Source organism: Pteronotus mesoamericanus, unplaced genomic scaffold (assembly GCF_021234165.1).
Source record: "Pteronotus mesoamericanus isolate MK-2021 breed Mesoamerican mustached bat unplaced genomic scaffold, CSHL_Meso_final contig_1193, whole genome shotgun sequence".
NCBI lineage: Eukaryota > Metazoa > Chordata > Mammalia > Chiroptera > Mormoopidae > Pteronotus > Pteronotus mesoamericanus.
Genome location: NW_026555039.1, coordinates 2,749,960 through 2,769,295, shown reverse-complemented (window position 1 = coordinate 2,769,295; position 19,336 = coordinate 2,749,960). Strand labels below are relative to the sequence as shown.

The window sequence follows — 19,336 nt, the reverse complement described above, 5'->3', positions numbered from 1 at the left end:
ACACGCCGCTGTGAAACCTGACGAGGAACAAACACATCGCGCAAAATTTTAAAAATTCCAAATACAGTCCCTGCACTAAGGAGCTGAAACGCTGCTGCTGAACCCTGTGCCTGTTCAGGAAACTTGCTGAACCTGGGGGGAGCCCAGCCCCGAGCCCCCACCCTGCGCGCAGCTCGCCCTGGCGAGCACCGCGTCCACCGCAGACTCTGCGCCTGTGCCCCGCCCGCCCGCCCCCCCTCCCCGGGGCTCCAAGCGCAGCAGGCCCCCTGCTGACGTGGTCTGAGGGGCGACGTGCGTCCAGGGAAGCCTCGCCCCTGGAGTGGGGCTGTCCTCGGCTGTTCCCCCCAACACTGACCGCGACTTCAGCCGGCCTGCCGCGCGCACCTGCCTGGACACACGGGGACTGCGAGCGCGACGCCCGCTCGTCCGTGTGTCGGCCTCTGAACGCCCGGCCGCCCCCGTGGCCCCGTGGTTCCCGCCGCCACCAGCCACCCGCTTCCACCGAGCGGCGTGACCGCGGGACCTCGGCTGCCTGGCTGCCCTCCCGCCAGGCGAGCCGCCGGAGCGAGAGCTCAGGAAACGGCAGCACCCTGGTTTGCACCCTGGGTTTCCGCTGCCCGCACCTGGCTCACGTCCCTCCGTCTGTGCTGAGTGCCCAGAGGACACCGGTGACAGACACAGTCCCTCGGGGGAGCTGGCTCCGCAAGCATCCGTGCGCTCACCCCGGACTCCTAGATGCACGAGGATGACGAGGTGACCGATGCACCATGGACTCCGGGGCCGAGCTGTGTGACGTCCCTGCGTCACCGCCACCCTCAGAGCAGGTCCCGCAACTGTCCACGTGGTACCGAGAGGAAGGGGCCACAGCCGGCCCACGGCTGGGATTCTGACTGGGCCACCTCCAGAACTAAGCAGGCCAGGCCGCGACGCAGCGCCCGACAGAAGGAAATCTCACCTCCCCGTCCACCTGTCCCTGGGCCACGCCAGCAGGGCGGGCCGTTGGGCCACGCCGCTCGGAGCCGGCACCGAGGCACCGGCACTGAGGCCCAGCCCGGCCGCGGCGCGGAGCCTCTCCTCTCCCCAGGGCCCCGCGCCACACCCCAGGGGGCCCAGGCCGGCACCCGCCCGCTGGGGGATGGGCTCCTGGAGGTGGGGGCAGAGGCGGCGTCGGCCCGGGCCCCCAGCCCCCAGCGCCCCCCACCCCCGCAGCGCCCGGACGGCCCTGTTCCGGTCAGCACCTCCGACCCAGCCACGTGGCGGAACTGCCCAGTGGCCAGGTTACGAAGTGAAAAAATAAAACAAGTTCAATCGGTATGTACAAGGGAGGACCCCAAATATCAGCATTATCTTCTGGAGGGCGGGACCACTGCGTTCCAGGCGTGCCGCGCTCGGCGAGTGCTCCGGGAGCCTCCTGGGACAGCGCGCCAGCCGGCGTCGTTGTGAGGGGCTGCGTTCGGCTCCAGGGAATGTGTTTTTGAACACTCAACGTGTTTGCCTGCGTCATGACAGATGATTCACGAGCGCACCTGCCCACGCCACGTGGAGTGTTCAGCAGTTTTTATCCCAAATCGTGACCCCCATGACCTGCACTCAATCCCACCCCAAGCAACTTTGTTTCCCCAGATGAAAAAGTCCTCAAAGGGAGACCTTTTTGCCGACATGGAAGAGGCGAGACAAGACGGCAGGAGCACTGAAAGGCGTCAGGATCGGTGAGTCAAAACCTGCTTGAGCAGCAGAAAAAAATGCCTTGATCGGCATATTGCATCAGATGGCAAGGACTTTGAGAAGTTTAAACGTGAGAAATACAACTTTTTTATAAATAAACGGTTTTGGGGGCCTCCCCTCATGTTTACAGCTTGACGTGGACGAGCCTCATCCCCAGTGCGGGGCCCCCCGTCTCCCTGTCACTCCGAGGGGCTTCCCTGGCCCTCACGGTGGCAGGCCGGAGGGCGGGGACGCCCCGGGCCGCGGGCCGCCCTGAGGTCCCCTCGCCTAGGGCGCGGCCCCAGAGCCACAGGAAACGGCTCGGGAAGCCCTGGCCCGCTCTCCTGCCCTGGCCTCGTCAGCCTGCCGCCTCTTCCTGCTTCAGGGCCGAGCGCAGAGCACAGCTCGTACTTGGTGGTCGAAAAATCCAACCCTGCAAACCCGCTGAGGCCAGGCTCCAAGTCCCACACCACCTGTCTCAGAGCCCGACGTCACCCACAACGGATGCCACCCAGGACGCGCAGGTGCCCCCAGGAAGGTCCGGAGGGCGTGCTCGAGGGCAGCGCCGGCCCCGCCCCCCCAAGCCCGAGGGGCTGCGAGCCTCGGGTTTGGGGCGAGACCGCTCCCTCCTCCGTCGTCAGACACGTCGCTGTCGGGAGACAGGCTCTGCCTTCACGTGAGTGTCCTGCAAGAGCTGGCCTCGGCCTGCCCGCCCGCACGCCCACCTGCTGGAGCGGGGCCTGCCGGCCGCAGGCGGGGCCACACGTGGCTGGGGCTGCATGTCCGGATGTCCGGGCCCGTCCGGCCCCTGCTTCCCTCTTCCCCACGTGGCCCCCCAAGCTCCCGGCCGCTGCCTTCGTCTTTGGCCCTTAGAGTGGAGACGGGCCGGGCGCCACTCCCAGGCTGCGGGCCTCACAGGGACACGCACGGCCCTTTGGGCCTGCCACACGGGCGCCAGGGGCCAGACCCTCCACTGAGGGGCGCCCGCGCGCTCCCTGCCCTCGGGCAGAGAGCAAGGCCACAGTGGCGGCAGCGCAACGCGGGGCTCCGCAGGGCGGGGCACGGGCGACGACGGGAGCGCCCGAGCGGGCCCTGGGGCCCCCGCGAGGAGGACCGTGAGCACACCCGGCACCCCAGTCGCCTCCGGCCGCTCGGACGCTGCCCCCGCCCCCCGGCAGCGCCCATCGGCTTTCTGCCACCAACACAAGTTGGCGTTTTCTAGAATCCTGTCTACTCGGACTCGTTCGCTCAGCGTGACTCCTGAGACTCACGCGGATGGCGGCTTCGTCTTTCCCGGGCAGACGCGGGGCGGGGGCCGGAGCGCGCGGGGCGGGCTCGGGCCCGACCCTGGAAGAAACCGCCGGGCTGTCCCCCGCGGCCGCGCCGGACGGCAGCTGGCGAGCCCGGCCTGTGCTGTAGGCGTTCGGACAGACAGTGGCAGGTCAGCCCGGAGGCCGGCGTGGACCCGCAGGCCCCGGAGGCTCACGATCTCGCCGCCCTTGCACGGGCTCAGGCCGCTGCTGAGTGTCTGTTCAAACCCCGTGCTTTCTCCAGGCCGGTCATTTAACACTGAATTCTGGGAGCTCGTCCCTCGTTCTGGACACGAGGCGCCTCTCCGCCCGCCGGGCCCTTCACTGTCCGACCGCGAGGCGCCCCTTTCTGAGGAGCCCCGTGCGCTAACAGCCCCCAGGGGACGCCGTCTCGGGGCTGGGGTGGAGAAAGCCCTGCCTGACGCCCTCCAGGCCTCCTGCCGGAGGCCGCCCCGGGGGCGCGCGTTCAGGGCTCGGGCTCACCCAGGGTGCCCGTCTGTCCTCGGTGTCGGGTTCAGCTTTTGCTTACGATGCTCACTGTTCAAGCCCCCCATTCATTTATCTTTGACTTTGCTTTTTTAGTTAAAATTGTTTCAACTGACAGAGGTGCACTGACAACAGAAAGAGCCCACACCCGCCCGCGAAGCACCGCCCCGCACACGGGACCACCTGCTCTCGCTCCCCCTCCAGGCGCGCAGGACCCCTCCCCGTCGTGGGGCCTCACCTCGTGCTGTGTCATCTGCTGCCCATTAACGGAGAGGCAACTTGGAAAAGGGCTCCTGCTTCCAGAGAGCGGGGCTGGAGGGACACACTGCCACCGGGGGCGCAGACCGTCCCCTCTGGGACCTCAGCCCCTCCCGCGGAGAACCGGGGTGGGGGCCCTTCGGAGAAAACACGCTTCTTCTTGCCCTGGCTGGTGAGGCCTGGCTGGCTGGAGGGCCTCCCGTAAACGGAAAGGCTGCAGGTTCAGTTCGGGTCCAGGCACACGCCCAGGCTGCAGGCTCGCTCGCAGGTCGAGGTTCGTATGAGAAAGCAGCCCCTCAGTGCTTCTCTCTCGTGTCAACGTCTCTCTCCCCCACTCCCTTCCTCCCTCTCTAAAAAAGCAACGAAAAAATGTCCTCGGGAGAGGACAGATTTGAAGAAACAAACACACACATCTCAGTATCAGTTTGTTCTGAAAGCCAACTTTGGACTTAAAAAGAGGGATTGGAAAAACCATGGTTTGTTTTTATTTCCTAAAGTTTTTATTTATTTATTTTTAGAGGGGAAAGGGAGGGAGAAAGAGAGGAAGAGAGACGTCCATGTGTGGTGGCCTCTCACGCGCCCCCTGCTGGGGACCTGGCCCACAAGCCAGGCCTGTGCCCCGACTGGGAATCGAACCGGCGACCCTTTGGTTTGCAGGCCAGTGCTCAATCCAATGAGCCACACCAGCCAGGGCAAAACCAGGTTGTTTAAAGAAAAAAACCAAGAAGAAATTTAAATAATGTTCTGTAAAAACTGACACAGACTAATTATATCAAAATTACCTTAATTCAGAAGTGTTTCCGGTCCAGTCTCCAATGCATGTAAAAGTGTCTGCAACAGACAGAGAAAAGGCTACATTTGCGCGGCGTTCAGGTGTGAGGATCAGCCCTCCCAAGAGTTGAAGGAGCACGGAAACCCACCCTTCCCCAGCCCCCTCCTCGCGGGTCCGGACCTGCCCCTCCCCTCCCCCGCAGGCAGGATCTCATCGGACCGTCAAAGCAGCCACTGGCCAGGCCGCCAAGTGCGGGCAAGTCTGCCTGGGAGCAGGCCCGGCCGCCGCAGCCACGGGGCCACCGGCCTGGCCCAGGGTCCGGGCGGCACCTGGGGTGGAGGCGGACACCACGCAGCCAGAACCAGCGCAAGTTAGCTCTCGTTCCATCCCGCAGTATCTGCTGTCCTTTCCCAGGCACCGAGTTTCAAACCCTTCCCGGTGCTTCCGCAGTTCCTCCAAACGGACGCCAGGTCTGCGTGCACGTGGGCTCACAGCCGGCGAACGGGGGCGACGACCCCAGGCGGCAGGGCCCACCTGCAGCGCGTGCCGTGCAGCCCTAGGGAGGAGGCAGGCCCGGAGGCGCCACCACCCCGTGACGCGAGGAAGAGCCGGCCACGGGCTGGAGGGCGGCAAGGACAGGGCACCCCAGAGAGGCCCGCCCGCAGGCAGGGTGCCCGGGAGCGCCTCCCGGGCGAGGCAGCGGCGCTGGCTGCACAGCACTGTGGCTGGTTCACTTGAAAACGCTCGTGTTCCGTCACGGGAAGGTTACGCCAAACGAGGGGAGGAAGAGCCCCGGCTGGTGCGGCTCAGTGGGCTGAGCGCTGGCCTGTGAACCGAAGAGTCGCCGGTTCAATTCCCAGTCAGGGCACAGGCCTGCAAGGGACAGCCACACATGTTTCTCTCCTCCTCTCCCTCACTTCCCCCTAAAAGTAAGTAAAAATCTAAAAACAAACAAAAAAAATTAAAAAGGGGAGGGACAGGGAAAAGTTCCATTAAAGATGGTTCAGAAAACCGAAGCCACACCACACGTGGACACGGAAGCTGGAGGCCATGGAGACCCAGCAAGCACCCTCCGCGGGCTGCACTGACCGGCCACGGTCGAAAGCAGGGCCCCCTGCCTCGGCGCGGTTGCTCTGTGTGGCGGGGCTGCCCGTCCAGTGCCCCTGCTTCCCCAGCGGCGCCAGCCAAACACCCCAGGCATCATGACACGTCCCTGGGGCCCCCGCGGTCGCCACAGTCACTCCACCCGCCACACACGGATCCTTCAGGTCTTCCCAAGAGAAACAGGAGGGACGATGAACAACAGTTGACTAAAGCAAACGTCCAGACTGCCTGTGGCGCCGAGGGGACACAGGTGGCCCCGGGGTCTGGAAGAAGGGCCAGCGCGCCAGCCCCGCCTCCAGCCCCTGCCTCCTGCCCCACAGGCGGGCGGAGCGGGGCGCATGGGGCAGGGCGGGGAAGCTGAGGACACTTAAACGTGAACGTGGATGAGGCACCACGGAGCCGACGTTGAGGTCTGGGCTGTGAGGCACCGCTGTGAACACGCAGAACACCCGTTCTGGGGGCGTCGGGCAGGAGCCGTGGGTGTGGACGGCGGCCTGCATCCACGAACCGGGTCACAGAGGCACAGAGAACAGCAAGCGCGGCCCTCGTGGCTGCCGATGGCCGCGTGTCCCTGGGCGCCGGCGCTCGGTGCCTGCTGAGCTGCACCTCAGCTTTCCAAAGCGTCAAGGGACGCCGACGTCAATTGAGGCAAATACACATTTTTTAAAAACATGCCTTTGAAGTTATCAAACAAGAGATGAAATGACAAAGTTGAAGTCAGAGACAATCACTGTATTTTGTAAGCGTCTGCGGACGTCTCCACGGCCCAACACAGGACAACCGGGCGCAGCAGCGAGCTCCTGACCTGACGGCACGGCCAAGGCATTTGGGTTTTCCAAACACCCCTCAAAACAAATGAGCATCTCATTTTCCACTTCCAAATCCACTTACTTCACCGCAAGCTCGCTGTCTCGGGCCGCGGGGCCGCACCCCGGCCTTCTCCCAGGCCCAGCGTTCAGTCTCGTGACCCCGTGTCCTGCCTGTCTCTGGCCTCGCCAGCCTCTGCTGCCCACCTGCTCCCTCCTGCCAGCAGCGCGCGCCCCTTCCAGCTTCTACAGGCGGAAGCTCGGACTGGCGAGACCTTTCGCGTGCTTTCTCTTTCTTCCCTAAGACTGTATTTATTTAATTTTTGGCGGGGGAGGGGAGAAACACTGACCGGTCACCTCTCGTGTGCGCCCCGGCCCAGCGTGAACCTGTGCCCCAGGCCTGTGTCCTGACCAGGAACCGATCCCCAGTCTTTTGCAGAGCGATGTCCAACCCACTGGGCCAGGCTAGTTGGGGCCGTTTTGTCTTCTGCAGAGAGCCTATAATTCTACAAATGTCCCCATAAGAACTGCCTTCTCTCTGTCCCACAAGTGTTAAGTTTGTTTTCACGTTCATACAAATGAAAACATTTGCTAAGGTCTCTTCTGACGTCACCTGTAACTTAATTTCCAAACGCTGGAGGACCTCCCCGCTGCTCTGCTCTGACCGTGAGCGGCAGCTGCGGATCAACAAGGCTCCAACGTGGTCGCCTCCCGGGCCGGTCCCGTCTGCCCGTTTCATCACCTGGCGACCGTGGAGCGCTTCCCGAGCCTCTCGTCACCACCGAGGGCCGCAGGGCAGCAGGACAGGAGCTCCCCGGTCGCCCAGCCCAGCCGGGCTGTGTCTGGCTCAGCGCCCGCACTCCCCATACCCCATGCTCTGCCACAGGGAGCTGCCTCGACCTTACGGTGCCGCGGGGTTGTTCACAGAAGTGCCGGCCGAAGAACAAGGGAAGGGGGCTTCTCGCAGCCGCTGCGAGCAGGAAACCAGGCTGACAGCCGCCCGCCCACCTGCCCACAGAGGAGAACAACTTCGCAGGAGGCCGCTCCACATCCCCGAGGCAGAAGGCGAACATCTGCCCGTACGAGGGGGCCGACAAGCGTGCAGCGGACCCCACACGAGGTCGCTTTCGGCGCCTGGCCACACGCACAGGCCTTCGGCGCCCTCCCGGGGCCGAGGACAGTGGCCGCCCGTCTCCCCGGGGCCGCAGCAGCCGGGCCCGCAGGCCCGCACCGCCCCCCCGTGGCGGACGGAGGGACCGGCGCCGCGGCAGCCCCCACACAGAGCCCTTCGGGCCATAACCACAACTGCTCGTTCCTAATTTCTAATCACGTTCTGTTTCGTTTTTTTTAAACATCCTGTACTTTCCTGTGTTTGTTAAAGACACTTCACTACGGTTTACACAGAGGACACAGTGCACCTTCAGGGAGAAAAGTTAGGTTAGAATTACTTTTTCATTCTTTGCAGAAAAATATCACCACGCAGTGTGCCCTGCGGAGGCCGCTCCAACGCGCCCCCCGGCGCAGGTTTGGCCCAAGTGAACAGCTGGGGCCCTGCAGTAAAGAAGTGGCTGCACCGTCGGCCCAGCAGGGGCAGGGGGGGGGGGCCCAGCTCAGCACCCGCCCCGTCTCGTGGACGCACTAAGGACACACAGCCCGGAACACGCGTGAACGTGGGGAAGGGCAGCAAACCGGCGCGGAGGACGGGAGGAGGCGCCCCTCCCAGCAGAGGGAGCGCCCACGACCAAGTCAGACCCCAAAGCTCCCCGATGGAAAGAGCAGTGCCCTGGGGGGGGCCAGGAGTCCGCGGCGGGGACCTCCCAGCGGCCACACTGGGAGCTGGGAAGCAGCGGAGCGCACGCTGCACGGATTCCAGAAAGGGACTCCACACGCCTCACGATCCCATCTTGGTCAGAACGAAGACGGAGAGTCTGGGAAGCTGCCGGGGGTATTTTCGCTCCAAAGGGGGGATGAGGAGGCCCCCGACGCGGGGCTCAGGAGCCAGGGCTTCCTGCTCCGACCTCGCGCCCTTCAGGAAGGCCCCGCGGCCCCACTCCAAGTGGCCGCCACATCTCCCGCAGCGCCCCTGGCCGGGCCGGGCCAACGATTCCCAGCCGGTGCGCTCGCGAGTTCTTGAAACACGCAGCACCTACCCGGGGCGCGGGCCTCTTTCCCCTGAGACTGTCCAACGGAACACTGACCACCGTGGACACTGGAGCCACCGCTGCGGAGGCCCTGCCTCAAACCACGAAAACGCAGGTTTCGTGAGCTGCGTCATCTTGGTCACGCCGCATAAGGTTGCATCTCATCGGTTGACTCATGGGCCACAGACCCTTGTATACAAGTATAAGCACCTGGCTCTTTAGAAAGTCACTTTGAAGCAAAGGGAAAGGAGGGAGGAAGAGAGGGATACATCGACGTGAGAGAGATACCTCGATAAACACGCCCCCAACGGGGGGCCTGGCCCGCAACCCAGGCCTGTGCTCTGACCAGGAATCCGACCGGCGGCCACCTTCCGGTTCGCAGGCACTCAGTTCACTGAGCCACACCGGCCAGAGCGTAATTAATCTTTAAGAAATACTCAAGGAAGATAAAATTCCTTGATCAAAGACTCCTCAGTCACAAGAATATCAGAAAGCCAGGCTATAATAACGAAAATTCCACCCAAGTTATTGATTAGAATTAGAAAGCAAATGAAACAAACGACCCGCCACAGCAGGAGTGACGAAGCCCCGGTCCCCCGTGCAGGAGGAAAGCGCCCCTCCGAGAACGTGAGGCCTCCTTGGCCAGGACGGGGGGAGGGGGCATCCTCTTTCCGCAGAACTGGACACCGAGAGCCTGCTGACCCGTGAGCCCACAGAGGCGGCAAGAGCCCTGAGCAGGGAGCCGGGGGCGGGGGCCTCCCGGTCCAGGCTCAGGGTGGGAGCCCAGGCCCTGCTGCCGGTGGCCCCCCGCAGACCTGCTGGAGGCTCGCTCCCTTCCTGAATGGACGGTTCTCCCTCCTCCCCATCCTACCTAATGTGCTGATGAGTGAGCTGGGGATGCGTTGTCAGAATATTAATTCTGACAATAGCTGGTTTTTCTTTTAAAGCCCAGAATAGCACTAACTCAGAAAGGAAAGGAAAGAGGCTCAGACATCGCTGACCCTACGGAGGGCAGCGTCCCAGAAAACTCTCCCGCCGGCCAGGCGGCGCGGACGGCGGACTCTGGCCTCCAGCCATGTCAGGCATTGCTGCCGGTGGAGCCGCCATCAGCTTCTCTGCCTTCAAGTCTGTTTGCGGACTGCACCTCACGAGAGACGCTCAATTCTAGGAATGAGAAAGTAAAATGACTCCTGATCCCCCCATCTCTCCCCCGCAAATGGTTACCTGGTCTAGTCAAGGCTCTTCCATTTGTCAAGGAGACAAGACGCCCCTGGGAGCTGGCGAGGCCTGACGGACCCAAGGGCGGGACGGGGCGGCGGGGGGGCGGAGCTGACAAGTCCCGAGGCGACCGGCGCGCAGCCCGCGGGGAGCAGGGCCCGGCCCCAGCACCCCGCCCGGGCCAGCTGCCTCCTGGGGCACCTTCCCTCTGCCCCGCAACGCTCTCTTAAAAACCCACCAGGCGCACGGCCCCAAACCACCCCTTCCCCCACCCCTACGGCCCACTGCCAGCTGTGGCTCCGTCTCCGGAAGGAGCCCCACGCCGCCCGCTGCGGCAGGCCCGGCGGCCGTGGGACAGGAGCAGGGGGGTGCCGGAGCGACCAGGGGCGGCGTCCCCGGGGCGCGGGGCGGCCACGGAACGCCTGGTATCTGTAGTGGAGCAACGCCCTTCCCCCTTTAAGTCACCGTGTTTCGCCGTGTGTAACACGCTCCTGCGTGTGATGCGCACCCATGTTTTTGGCCCAAACTTTCAGGATAAAAATCTTTCAATTTTTTAATTCAATTTTCTACGTATTATTTTTAAAACAAAACCAATTACTGTATTCCAGGGTATTATTTTGCATACAGATACCGTTACTGCTTTCTAGAGTTACACTTTTAACACGTAAGCACAAATAAAAGATTTTAAAAATCTATAGGTACGGAATCAGTACTTCCCATGTATAATGTACATCCTTATTTTTCTCTCAAAAATGTGGGCAAAAAGGGCGCATTCCACACAGTAAAATATGGCACAGAAGCATTTACTTCTTCACCGTGGCCCCGTGTCCCGAACTGTGTGTGACGAGTAACCCTCAGCGAGTCGTACAGGAACGCAGGTGCGCACGGCCGACCCCCGACCCGCGCAGCCCAAGCCCAGGCCGCTCACGGGTCAACTCGGTGCCTGGGAATGTGCATTTGTGGGGAACCGCCTGTTGTTACACCCAGATTTTCACCTGCGAAGGAGAGACCGCACCCCTCAGCCTGCGTGGTGCAAGGGTCAACGGTAAATCAAGTAAAACTTAAGGTCAGCGGCTACACATGACCCTAAAAACAGAAAGGACGCCTGGCTGGTGGGGCTCAGGGGGCCGAGCGCCGCCTGCGAGCCAAGGGGTGGCCGTTGGATGCCCCTCGGGCCCGGCCTGGGCTGCGGGCCAGGCCCCCAGCAGGGGGCGCGCGGGAGGCGGCCACAGACAGGTGTCTCTCGCACATCACCAGTGCTTCTCTCCCTCTTCTTAAAAAATTTTTTTTTTAATTTTTAAAAATATATGCTAAGCAAAATAAGCCAGGGGGTGAAAGACAAATACCATATGATCTCACCTGTAAGTGGAACCTAATCCACAAAACAAACAAGAAAAAGATAAGCAGCATTGAAAGAAAAAACAAACTGACAGTAACCAGTGGGGGGGATGGGAAGAGAAGGGGGAGGGTCAGGTCCAGGGACGCGGACAGAGGCCGACGGACAAGGCCGAAGCCGGGAGGGACTCGGGGGGCCGGGGACAGTGCCGGCGGGACAATGGAGACGAATGTGTAGGAACAGCAGAAGTAACTGACTAATAAGTTTAAGTACAAAAACATTTTAAAATAAAAAAAGGCAACTACAGTATCTGTTAACGTTTTCTTTTCCTCCCCTTAAAAGTGTTCAGGACTCTCCGCACTGTCTTACCCACTTGGGTCAAAATCTGGGGAAAGGGCGGCAGCCAGAGTGGACCTCACAGAGGCGGTCACTTGTCCGCGCAAACCACTGTGATGTCACGTCACCCGGCACAACTGCCAAGAACACTGACAGGCCACCTTCCAAAGGCCCGTTTCTAAGCCGAGCCTCTGAGATGGTAAAGTTCATTTTTGCAGAGGCCACGTTACCGATGCTGGCGAGGCCCCTCATGGGGATATGCAGTGACCAGCTCAGGCGGACTGCGAGCCGTGGAGCCCCAGTTCCCCCGCGGCATGGGACACGCCTGGGACACCGCTGCAGAGGCCCGGGACACAACGCGCGACCTCGCAGGCGACACGAGCACGGCCCGCCGGCCGCGCAGCCCCTGCTCCACCAGCAGAGGGCGCCACGCCCTGCCCGCGGCTCGCCTGAAGGGGGCAGGGCCCCCGGGGCGTGGAAAAAAGGCCGGTAACTCACGGCCGGCAAGAGTGACACTGCAGGCGGCCTCACCACTGGCGCAGCTCAGTGGGCTCACAGGAGAGGCTGCGGCACCAGAACAGGGGACGGGGACACTGGCCCCCCCAGCAGACACACCAGGAACAGCGTGAGGTTTCACTGAAGTCCCCACTGAAGGGCCTGCTCAGGGGCCGACAAGCCTCTTTCACGACGCCTCTCCTGCCCTGCCGTCCCGTCAGCCACTGGGGAATTGAGAAAGGAGCCCACGGGGGACCCCTGCGCCCTGCACCCGCCTGCGGCACAGCCACCGGAGCGCAAGCTTCTACCGCCGCAGTGAGGCTCCAAAGGAAACTTAAGTCAGAAAAATTTAGAAAACCTCTTCCTCTTTCTTGTGTATAGAATACCCCACCACCTGAGCTTATTTAGCACATGTCAGCACATAACCGATGTCGGGAAAACTTGCACGGAAAACAAGACAGAGCGTGTTTTCTGTGCAGGCCGCACGGCCGTGACCCCACACAGGGGCCCGGAGCTCACAGCGGGCAGGGGGTTTCCCTCCGGGGCAGCCCGGAGGGCACGCGCGCCAGGTCTGCAGGCCGCCGGGGCCCCCACTGCTGACGCTGCTGCCACAGGTGCCACGGGTGCCACGGGCGCCAGAGGCAGGAGGGGCTGCGCTCCGGCAGAACGTCGACGGGCAGGACCTCGAATGTCACCTAACGTCACAAAATGAGATTCTTCTTTTGGTGTTTTTTAACCACTTTAAAATGTAAAAACTACCCTGGCAAGTGGAGCTCCGTGGACCGAGCAAGGCCTGCGAGCCAACCTGTCGCCGGTTCGATTCCCAGTCAGGGCTCAGGCCTGGGTTGCAGGCCAGGCCCCCAGTAGGGGGACATGAGAGGGAACCGCACACGGGTGTTTCTCTCCCTCTTTTTCTCTCTCCCTTCCCCTCTAAAAATAAACAAATCAATCAAACCTTTAAAAAATAACGAAAATAAAACGCAGAAACTACTTTCAGCTCGTAGGCTGTACAGAAAGGCGGCCGTGGCCAGCTGAGCCCGCAGCCCCTGGCGTGCGGCCAGGGCCCTGCCCGGCTCTCAGCGGGCGGCTGGCACCTCGGAGCCTCGCGGCTGCAGGAGCTCCACCTGCACGTCTGAGCTGCCTGCTCCTGGAAACGGCCACCGCCACTGCCCCTCCTGCCCGTCCGCTCTGCCCCTCCGCACGCACCTGCGCAGCCCCCCGCGCACCTGCCAACCGACGCTGAAAACTCCGCACGCAGGCGGCCTCCCCGTGACGCTACGCTTTCAGGAGGGCCCCGCCGCGCACGGCGCCCGTGTTCTCCGGCAGCACGTCTCGGCGGGCGCCCCCAGGCCGCGGCCGCTGGTTGCCTGCCAGGCCGCAGGCCCGCGTGACGCCCGGCACAGACTGACTGCGAAGGGCCGTCACTGCCAAAGCCTCGACGTGGGGGTTGTGTCCGCAACGGCGGCGGCCATGGCCCCCCTTCCCACACAGAGGCCAGTGAGCGTGTGGGCAGGCGTGACGGTGCCACGCGTGGGGCGCGGCCAGCGCAGGTCCGGTACCCTGACGGCCACGGCCGAGAGTCAGGCCTCAGTCAAAACCACCAACAGAAGTAAATGTCCTCCAACTACGAAACCGGCCCGATACGCTCATTTCAGCCATGCCACCTTTGAGAGAGCGGCCAATCCTTTCAAACACAATCTGCTTTTGTATTTCTTAACAAAGTGAAAGATCTTTTTCCAACTTAGGATCTTGGCCAATTCTCCACAAAAACGCACAGAGAAAACAGGGCCTCACGACACGGTCCTGCCCCACCAACCCCCAGGAAACATTTCACAGCACACAGGGGTCTGTGCTGCTTCCAGGCTTCATTTGACACATATCCTTCCGCCCGCCCGCACCCTGGGGTTCCCTCCTCAGGCCAGCAAAGAGCCACCTGAGGCCGTGTGGCCAGCTGCAGGGCGCCCACGGGCCCCGCCCCTTCACCCAACCCGCCGGGGGCGACCGAGACGGCCCTCCCACCCGAGCGCCCCAAGTGCTCCGGCGCGGCCAAGAGGCAGCAGATGCGAGGGCGTCTCTGTGCGTGCACGCAGATTCCACGCCAAAATTCTGGCTTCTACGCCAAAATTTCTAATGGAGACCACTTTTAGTATTTTATTCTTTCAAAGATTTTATTTATTTATTTTTAGAAAAAGGGGAAGAAAAGGAGAGAAACAGCAGTCACTGCCTCTCTCGCAGGCTCCCAGCCAGTGACCTCTGGGTTCACAGGCCGGCGCTCGGCCACTGAGCCACGCCACCCCGGCCTGAAGGAGACCATCTTTGATACTCCGTTTTTATAACTCATGTTGTAGTAAACATTCTTATTTTTCTGCCCTTTGGATGTATTCCTAAAGATACAACTGTTGAAACAATTCATTCTGGAAACCTTTTATACAGCAGCTCTTAACCCTTTATACATCCTGTGTATTTCTAACACTTTCTCCAGTTTGCTTGCCTTTGAACCATAGTTCAAAGGTCCTCTCTCAGGTGTCTGTCGCTACAGGTCTGCCCCGAGCACTTTGCAGATAATCTTTACGGCTCTGGGCCTTGGTGTCATACTAAGAAACCCGCCCCTCCACACCCTACCTCAAAGGTTATAAAATATCTCACCCCACATTTTTCTAACACTTCCGTGTTTTAATGTCTCCACTTCAATCTTTAAGCCACCCGGAGTCTGCATGTGCTGTGTGATTCAGTTTTCAACTTCATTTTTTCCGACAGACTACAAGTCGGCCCGACACCCTGTATGTTACAAACCTCCTTTTCCAACTGACCCAAAAGGCCAATCCGACCCGAAGTCCCACGACGACCGATGTCTGGACCGCTCTGTCCCCCCCGACTGCGCTCCACGGGGCTTCTGCTGCGCGCAGCTCATAGGGCGTTTCCCCTTGTCTTTGTTTACAGAACCAACTCCTCGCAAAAGCAGGGGTGCTGGTCCCAGCAGCTTCCCTTTCCCTCCTCAGCCCCCCAGACGTTCTCTTCATGGACGCCTTATGCTACGCCTGTTTCTTTATTAAAAAGGACGGCACTTCAGGCCTAACAACCACGTAGGACATGGCGTGGCCCTGGCCAGCGAGGCTCAGGTCGGTGGGGGTCGCCCCACGAGGCCAAGGCGCATGCAGGAGGCAACCGACCGAGGTTTCTCGCCCTCTCTCGTCCTCTCTGAAAATAAGTAAATAGCATCTTTTTTTTGTACGGTGGCATTGGTCTGTCTGCCTAAGAACCCTAAAACATTTTCTAAATTTCATGTCTATAAACCAGCAGTTTTCAACCTTCCTCATCTCACGGCACGCAGTAATGACTAAAATTCTGCAGCACACCAAAAAACACGTTTTTTCCCATCTGACTCTCACGCATGCGCGCGCGCGCAAAAAGGCGTAAATCCTTCCCACCAGACTGCTTTTGTGGTGCTGGCTGCTGTCACTTTTCACTCACCAGCCTAACGGAAGGGAGGCCCGCGTCCGACCCAACGGCCAGGTTGCTGCCTGTCTCCGGCGCCCGCTGACAATCGCCGCGAGGGAGGCGGAGTTACTGATGAGAAAACCGGAGCCGCGGCGCTCACCCTGAGCCTCTGCTCTGTCTGCTCTGACCACAGGGAATCACCTGAGACATGTTACTCAAGGTTCCTGATACAATTTGTAACGACACTGAAACAGACCTTCACCATAAAGCAACCACAAAGCCACTGTGCCGTTCACTCGAGCACTACGTTCAGGACGAGGGCTTCACTACAGACCAGCACTGTGACCCCCACCCCCCACCAGGGGCGGTGGCGTCCTCCGCCGGGAGCCCGGAGTCCCCAAGGCCGGACGGACTGGGCTGGGCCGGGGCGCAGGGCGGCCCCACCCCCGCAGGCCGCACCCAGGGACCCGGGCGGGGAGGGAGGAACCGTCGGCCTCACCACGGGGGGCTGACTGCGGAGCCGGCCCCGCTGGCACCCCGACCCCTCGGACGCCTCCCTGAGGAAGCGCGGGAGCAGCCCCGGTAACTGGCGCGGACGCGGGGTGCTGCTCTGGCAGGGCCCACAGGCTGGCAGGTGGAGGTCACACCCGTCCCCCCCCGCCCCCCCGCCCCCGAAGCTGTCTTTCCCAATCTCACCGTCCAAACCTTCCCCTCCGAGGTGTCAGCCCCTTTCCGGACTCTGCCCCACACAGGGCAGCTGCTGGCACTGCAAGGAGGGGCTTCTGCTGCAAGGGCACGGGTTCAACCCACGTCTCAGATACAAAGCAAATCAGGTTTCACGGTGACGCCCAGTGCTGCCCGACCTCAAGGGGGTGAACGGGGAGGGGGCTCCCCGTGCCCCGGCTGCCCGGTGCAGCTGGCGAGGGGGGGTGCACTAAGGGCCAGGCTGCAAGGAGCAGCCGAGGCCGGCGGCACGCGGAGGACGCCTGGCTTTCTCGGGCTCTACCAGGTGTCTCAGCGGTTGCCCAGGGACCAGCCAGAGCAGAGGCGCCTGGGGGCTTGTTAGGGAAGCTGAACCCGCAGCACCTAACAAGCCCCCAGGGCCCAGTCACGGGGCCAAGTCCGGAGACCACCCGCCCCGCCCCTCCTGAGCCCTCCCCTGCCTCCTTCACAGGAGACTTCCTGAAGCCACATCTGAACAGGCTGCCTCCTCAGCCCACAGGGCAGCCCGCACGGGGGTCCCGCTCCCCACGCCCCCCGCCCCCGCAGCCTCACCTGAGCCCAAGAGAAGCCTCTCCGCCCCTTCGCACCGGAGCCCCACCCAGCCCCCAAAGCAGCTGGCACCCTCCCGGCCCACCTACCTCGCCTGGCTGGGCATCTCCCTGCTGCCCCCATCCATGCACAGCTCACGGCACCCATCACGGGACCCTAAACGCCACCTAGGGCTTCCTGGGCGGACGCCAGACCAGCACACCCTGCAGCCATGCTGCGCGCCTGGCTGCCTCAGGCCCCCTGGGAGCCCGGGTTCTGAGCTCGGCTCTGCCCCGCCCCCCTGGCCTCATCTCGGTGCCGCCCGTGCCGCCCCGGCTCCCCTCCGCCCCGAGTCCCGTGTCCGGTCCCTCCTGCCCGCCAGCACAGGGCGGCCTCCACCGCCAGAGGCCGGAGGGAGGAGGGACTTGTCTGTGGCCTTCCCGTCCCTCGGGCCCGTCCTTAGCCAGACGTGGCCTTTCTCTTCAGCCTCCTTGTTACAACCTTGTCTCTGTTTCCCCCCAAAAATCCATTCTTCATTTGGCAATCTAAACAATCTCTTAAAGTTCACAGCTTGGGGCTTTTTATAGATTTTATTCATTTATTTTTAGGGAGGGGGAAGGGAAAGAGAAGGGAGGCAGAGAAACATCTATCAGCTGCCTCCCATAGGCGCCCCCAACTGGGGGCCTGGCCCGCAACCCAGGCCCGAGTCCTGACAGGCGATCAAACTTCTGGTTTGCAGGACGATGCTCCACCCACTGAGCCATCCAGCCAGGGCCAAATTCGCTGGTCACTTCTGCGTAAAACCATTCGATGGCTTCCCACTGCACCCCCCCTCCACAAAATCCAAATTTTCTTCCGAGTGGGGACACTATAAAAGGCACTGTCCTCACCAGGCCGGGTCCGCAAGCCAGAGACGGCTCTGACCAGACAGAACCCCGCTCACCAGGCGCAGCCCTGGGCGAGCTCGCCAGGGCACTGGGCTTCAGCCACACCGCCCCCCGCCCCCGGCCTTGGCTGCCGCGGCCCAGTACTTGCCACCAAGCACCTCTGTATAATTACCTGGCGAGTGCTCGATAAACAGAAGTAATGGAACGGATGCCGTGAGGAGCCCGTTGCTGGAACCGGCGCCCAGCGACCTTGACACAGACTGGTCACCCTCAAGCAGCCGCGCAAGGCCCACGGCAGAGGGGCCCTGGCAGGGGGCTTTGCGCCTCCTCCCATGGAGAGCCCGAGCCTGTGTTTCCTGACCCTCCCGGCCCGGCCCGGCCCGGCCCTGTCGCTCGCTGTGGCCCAGGGACCACAGCGAGCGGGACGCGCGTCAGCCCCGAGTGCAGCCCCCAGGGGCCCAGCCCCCGCGCCCCTGCCTCCTCAGGGCCCGACCGCCACGAGCAGCCCAGCCGGAGGGGGCCAGCGGGGGAGGCGCAGCCAACACACACCAAGCAGACCCGAGGGGACCCCTTGGACGGAGCCCTGCCCAGCCGGCCACGGGGAGCCCACGGCCGCTGTGACAGCCCGGTCATGGGGGGCAGCACGAGGCGGCCCCACGGCACCCATGCGTCCAGGGCTCCTCGCCTCGGCGCTGCCGGCGCCTGGGGCTGGCAGTGTCCCTGGAGCCCACCCTGAGCTGTGACAAACACAGATGACTGCAGACAAGCAGCGGTGGGGACAAACGGGAAGACAGGGGCCCCACGCCCGGAGGCGCGTAAACACCTGAGAGCCCGGCGTGGGGAGCGCCCCTGCTCCTCATCGGCGTCTGGTGTCCCTGCACGTCCCGCGCCCCCCTGGTCCCCGAAGGACAGCGGGGGCTGGGTGCGGGCCGTACCTCGACCTGAGCCGGTGGAAGTCACCCCACACACGGAACCCGGCAGACGCAAGGAGCAGAGGGGGCCTGCTGCCCTGCTCCCGGCCAGGGAGAGGGCCCGCGGGCCACAGCCGACGAGGCTGGCTCCCCGGGCGGCGCCAGCCGCTCCCAGGCCAGCAGGCCGAGGAGCCACGGCCGGTGAGAAAGCCGGACGATGAGACAGTTAAAAGCGCATCTCAGTAGCCGGGGTCCAAGCCCACATACAACCCATTCTCTTACATTTAAAGCGTGCGTTTATCACGCGTGATGAGTACCCCGAGATTTACACAATGCGACACAGGTCCCTAACCTCGGCTGTGCAACGGCTGCCAAGCGGAATTTCTGAGTAGGTTTTCATCTCCCAAATTCTCAGCCCCTGTACGTGGAGGCCTCTCGGACCTCCCAAATCTCTGCTCCTGACGACCCAGACGCTCAGCCTCGGACTGTGCTATCCAATGTGGCAGCTATGAGCCAAGTGTTTTAAAAAATTGATTGTATTGCCATAACCGGTGTGACTCGGGTGGGTGGGTGCCAAGAGGTCGCTGGTTTGCCTCCCGGCCAGGGCGCAGCCCTGGGACGCGGCTCGGCCCCCCGCTGGCGGTGTGTTAGAGGCGGCCGATGCGCGTTCCCCTCGCACGTCGAGGCTCCTCTCCCTCCTTCTCCCTCCCTTCCCCTCTCCCTCAAAATAAATAAAACCTTTAACAAGAAAACATATAAAATCTTCAAAAAAAATTTAATATTTCAAAAAGCTCCTCCCTGGAGTCAGGGAATCGCACTGCTGCTGGGAGCGGGTCCCTCCTCTCGCGCCCGCACCCCCCCCAACCGAGCGCACCACGTCCGC

The 19,336-nt window shown here is 62.3% G+C and overlaps 1 protein-coding gene across 2 annotated transcripts in view; it reads right to left on the bottom strand.

Annotated features, from left to right (window-relative positions):
• The window catches only part of GNB1 (G protein subunit beta 1), a 56,789-nt gene that overhangs the window by 26,243 nt on the left and 11,210 nt on the right, over positions 1–19,336 (bottom strand). For both annotated transcript variants that reach the window (XM_054584094.1, XM_054584103.1), the window contains exon 2: positions 4,541–4,589. The gene's annotated coding sequence lies outside the window, so the exon portion shown is untranslated. The remainder of the gene's footprint in view (positions 1–4,540; positions 4,590–19,336) is intronic.